Source organism: Oryzias melastigma, linkage group LG16 (assembly GCF_002922805.2).
Source record: "Oryzias melastigma strain HK-1 linkage group LG16, ASM292280v2, whole genome shotgun sequence".
Taxonomy (NCBI): domain Eukaryota; kingdom Metazoa; phylum Chordata; class Actinopteri; order Beloniformes; family Adrianichthyidae; genus Oryzias; species Oryzias melastigma.
The window spans coordinates 466,447-472,386 of NC_050527.1; positions in this window are offsets into that span (position 1 = coordinate 466,447).

The following is a 5,940-nucleotide window of genomic DNA, read 5'->3' on the forward strand; positions in this document are numbered from 1 at the left end:
CCTATCAGGAAATATATTTTCATCCTGCTAAGACTGAGAAGTGAGATACATTATATTTTAAAAAGGTATTTTTTTTACCATTTATTTCAAGTCCACAAACAGTATCCCATTATCAAGTTCGTTTTGATTCAGATAACCTTAAAGGTTCAGTTTACCTGTAAAATTCCATCAAAAGTGCTTTATTAAAAAAAAGACACAAATGTATTTAATACATTTTTTCATTAAAACATGTTTTCAGAATTATAACATAAATGAAAGATTGAAAAGTGTAAGAAGACATCTAGTAGTAGATCCACGATTAGCTGTATCTTCTGTCTTAAAAACGTATAATATTTTTGTTTTCATGTCATTTTGGTGGTTCCATACAATACCAAAAAATGGTTCTCAGGTAATAAATATGATAAATCAATCTCAACAAGAAATAGTGTTGATAAAAATATTTTATTTCTGTAAGAAAACGTAGTAGCACAGAAAAAAAAATAGTTGGTCTTCAAGTCGTTTTAAAACAGCACAAAAACATGTATTTAAAGCTTTCTTACAGACTGGCTGAGAACATCTATGGCAGCAATGAAGTGTGTAAAAAAATACAATATGGCTCAACTTCAGGCTCAATATAAAAATAACTCAGTAGTGGTCTAATCTGGAAAAAGTCACAACAACACTTAAATAATGAATGGATCAGAATGTCAGTTCAAGTATATGTTGAATTTCTACTGAGTACAATTCTTAAGTTGTGCAGTTTGTTTTTCCTATTACAAAATGTAGCAATCAAACAGCAAATTCTCCCTAAGTTATTGTGGCTGTAAACAATAGTAAACCAATGATAAGTGCATAGTTCTGAAAAACGTCAAAATTAGATCATGGAGCAAGAAAGAGCATCATCACAGTTTAAAAAAAAAAAATAGGGGTTCCGTTGATTAAGTGAATAAAATAGAGCTTAATGCAACATAAATGTTGCTTAGGTGAATTAAAAAGAGAATCAAATCCTCAAACTTGGTAAAATGTTAAATATTAGTGTGGGATTCCAACGTCAAGTGTTTGACAGTACTGGATGAAATGTTTGCATAAAAGGAAAAAAAAACAACCTATGTTGTATTGACAGAAAAACTTAATAAAGTGCATTTTAATAACATTATTGGCTTTATAATTTTAAATATTGAAGTAGTTAAATAAATACATTAAATAATAAATATAATTTTACATTCAAACTGACTTTTATATACAATACTGTGGCTTATAAAATGTAATGACTGAATTTCTGTTTAGGGTTTTTTATTCTATTTCTAAAAAAAAAAAAGATTTTGCTGATGGTTATATTCTTATGAACTTAATATTTTAATGGTGAGCAAACATTTGACATTTTTGCTGAGTCTAACGATAAATAATTCGTATTTTTTGGCACACAAGCCAATTTTAAGGCAAATAGAGTTCTATTTAAAATTAAAAATTGATCATTTCAATCATATAAAAATACACTAGTGATTTTTTGTACCTGGAATGCATTGTTTTTTTTAAAATTGGCAGTTAAAAAAGACCCTAGTTGTACTTTGAGTTTAGGTTAAGAATATATTTATTTGGTCTTTAAATTCTAAATGATTAAAGTGTCAATGCGGCGTTATTTCATATTTTTGCTTGTTCTTGTAAATGTATGACTATTTTTAAATGGAATTAACCAGGCACAAATGGCCAAAAACCAATCAAGTCACAGTTTAATTACTATTTCTTGCCATTTCAAAGAATCTTGAAATGACATAAGCAACATTCACCAAAGTGCATGGAGTTCTATTAAAATCAATGGAAATAACAGCAATTTCATTGTTATCTCCAGAAAATTATAGAGTTCAGTCTAATTATTTTTATCCTACAATGACTGTCAGATAACCACCATAACCCAAACAAAGTTAAAAGTGCTAGAATGATGTAAGATGCAAAACTATTAATACTTTAAGCTTTTTCTGAAATATTGAACTTGAATTTCTCAACAGTTGGAAATCAAAAATAATATTTTAATATCTCTTGTTTTAATTCTAAAAAACAGCCCAATTGTCATGTCAGTCTTAATTTAAATGTAACATGTTTTTAAACAGTTAAATTAAATTACTCTTGTGCTGTGTATCTCAAATAGTTAGTCGTTTCATTTTTTTTAAATAAAAAATAGCTTACTTTTAAGTTTTGAGTAAATATTTATTTTTTTGAAAATTGTTATCTTTCTTATTTTGGGAACTTATAAAATCAATATATTTGTAATACAGTATTTTAAAATAGATATTTTAAGGGAATGTTGTTAACCCTCAGGGGTCTCCATAGCGAATCAGGTTCCACTGAAACCACTTTTTGTTTGATTTGATTTTACACCTGATCCCCTTCCTGACACAACCCTTAATTTCACCCGGGCTAGGGACCGGCACAGGAAGATCCAGACCCAGAACCCCTTTGTGGCTACAGATTTGGCAGTAGTGTGAAGGGTCTGGCCTAATGACCCACACTGGAATAAGCTGAGCCATAAAGCTGCTTTAGGCTTATTTTAATGGAATGTTTTCATAGAATTAAAAAAAAATTTAAATGAGTTCTTTGTTACAAAATATTAATTAACAGGATGCCCTTTCGTGCTCCGATGATCTATAGTTTTCCTTCAAGTGTTGTTTAAGTTCCAGTGCAGAAGTTTAGTGATATTTAAGCTTATATCAGGAAAAAAAGAAAATAAATACATTCACCCAGCAGGAAGACATTTGCTACAAATAGTGGAAATAAAAATTGGAACTATTTATAAACAACTTTTTCACATGTATTTATATATTTTAAGCCAGTATTAATTATTGTACCATTTTCTTTTGGATTAAATATTTGGATGAAGCCGATGCAATACTTTAGTGCTTTCCCTTTTTTTGTCTAAAATTAGATTTTAAAGAAAAAAATAAGTCACAAATATAAATAAAATAAAACCTAATTTAGAAAATGCCCAACTCTTTCATTATACATGATCATTAGCTGCTCTTTATAAACTGTTGTGGCTGTGTTTTGTTGTCTGTATGTAGTGATTTAGGTTAAAAAATGATGAATATTTGATCAGTGATATTTTTAGCTCCACCCTTCATTTGTGAAGCACATTTGATCTTAGTGGCTATATGCGTTATGAGTTTTTATCAAAATAAATGTCATTTTTTGGTAAATGACATTGTTGGCAGATTTAGCTTAAATCATTTTGGAATTGGGGAAAACTGAGAACTATTCTGAAGAATCTACATTCATTCGCGGTGAGGAAAAACAATCAAATGGTACCGTTGTAGTAAAGAATGATAGGACCATGGGTGGATGCTGATAAAACATTGTAACAACATTGTAATTTAACTGCATCGTGTGTGGTTGAAGGCCATTAAAATGTCATTTGTTCTGACTGGCACCTTGAGATGTTCCGTTTTAAAACAACAAGACCTTGAAAAGTGCAACGATGAGATGATACATGCTGAGGTTAGCAAGAAAAGAAGCAGAGAAGTTCCCCTTCTCTCTGGAGATGATTTAGCTGATCCTCTGCAGCAGAAACGTTGCAGCCAAGAGGACAGGCATCAGCAGCACAGTGATGGAGGCTGAAGTAAAAGAAATAAAATAAAATCAGGTGACCGGAGCTCATTTTATCCTCAGATGTTCAAACAGAAAAGCATGATCCATCTCAAAAAGCAGAAGGATTTTAGCATTTACAACAAATAATGAAGAGAGCATTCATCATTGGTTGCATTACTCCAATCATCGTTTGATACATTATTAAAGCATTCCCAGTGTCTTTTAATTCTGATTGTGCTGCTTTGATGTGAAATAAAAGAAGTCTGTGGTTTTCTAGGACATAGTTTCTGCAAAGCGGCGGGAGTTTATTAGAGCAACCTCCCTCTCGCTTCCCCTACCTGTTGGTGAGAGCTCTCTGTTTACATGCTCTCCCGCTAGCTTACAGCCCCTCACACCCCCAACCTAACATTAGCCATGCAACAGAAAATGGAGATCAATATTGGAGTTGTCCAGCTGAATAGTATTGAGCCAGATGCCAATTTGGGAGAAGAACAAAGACATACATGGATCTAGTCGTCTACTGGTGGATGCATAAGAATGGAGCGCAGCAGGGAGCTTGGGGCTCTCGCAGCCTATTTTCTAGACCAAAAATTTGCTTTATTTTCAAATGGCCTTTTTTTATCTGTTCACAACTATTTGAATGAAGAAATACTCAAAAATTCAATCATGAACTTAATTTTATTAAAGTCTCCCTCCGATGAAAATCATGTTTTTTTTTATTTTAACATGTAGGCTATGTGTTTATTTTTTTATTAAAAAGAACAAATGTAATAGGAAATCCTTTTGTTTTTGTATTTCTGAGTATTTATCGGTTTTAAATCAATCAAACTGTCTTGGACAGACTCCGTTTGAATTATTGAGCCTTCTTTACGTCACAACAGCTCTGCTGCACATGCACTAAACCCTCATCTGTTCCTAGTGTCTAGTTCAGGTTCTGGAGAAGAGAAGATGGTATCTTCACATTGACTGCAGTCAAATGAGCCGCCGTTCACATTTCTGTGGTCAAGTCAACCGTCGTTGGATTTTTTTGTGTGAGTTTCATGCAATACTTACGGTAGCAGGACTGAGAACGCTGGAAAATCTCCACCAGACTCCACGGAGCTTCTTGATGTGACCACGGAAATGTGAACGGCGGCTCATTTGACCGCAGTTGGAAAGGATTGTAAATATCCTAAGAATATTTTGATGTTAGCTTTCATTATTTTCTCAAGAACTCTGCTCTGAGAAACCAATGATTGAATGTACTGATCACAGCAACATCAATAAACATTGGAGAATTAGCTAAAAGAGTCTTTGGTGAACTGGAAGGAGAAAGAATCAGGCTGACCGTACGGCTGGACGTTACCCATATTGATCGACATTTCTATGTAGCAGCGGTGTATATTTACGCTAGCAAGACACAGAGCTATCATAATCAGACAGGGGGGGGTCAGGGGCGGGGCTATTCAGCTCTAAAAGCCACACCCACTCAGAGGAGTTTTTGGAAATTGAGGCTTCAAAATGAAAAATGGGTTTTTAAGGCATATAAGTTGTGGGATTTTGGTTGAAAAACTCTAAAATCATAATTAAAACACTACTGGGAATGCTTTTTTAAATTAAAAAAATGTCATAGGGGGAACTTTAACAAATGTCTACCAACAAGAGAAAAATGCCACAAGAAAACGTGATTTTAATTAGATTAGGCCTGTAAAAGCTTTAGAGAAATAAAGAAGTTAGCCTCAAGTAATAAAGCCATGACTGTGGTATTTCATGGACCAGGAATACATAGGTGTTCTAAATTTGTAGAAAAATGATGCTTATTTCATGGAGGATTATCGATGAAGATGAAAAATTAGATTTAAATAATTATAATAAAACCTACAGATGTTTATTTTGTTTAGAATGTAATTATAAAAATATGTGTAAAAATTTGTATTTGTGAATGTTCATGTCATTCATATCATATTTTTTTTACTTCATCACAAAACCATGAATCTAGAAATTACTAAATTAGTGATGATCTCAAATTGATTTCAAAACTGTAATATATTAAGAAAACTCACCTTGATATGCAGGTGATGAATTGCCCAAACGAGTGTCTGGAGGGCAAGGCTGACTGAAGAAGTTGGTAACGCACTCTTCAGTTTTATCATTTCCCTGAAAAAGCAAACAATTTATGCTCATTTGGATGTTGTTTTTTAAATATACATTAACCAAATGGAGAAGAAATAAACAAAGCATAAAAAATAGAGTGACTCACATTGATGCACCATGTTCTCCTCGTTACATTCACACATTCACTCAAGGTCATCATGTTCCCCTCCTTTACTTTGCATGGAGGACTGCAAGTTGCATGCGCTTTTTTGAAGCGAGCAAATGGCTAAAAAAAAAAGGGGGGGGGGG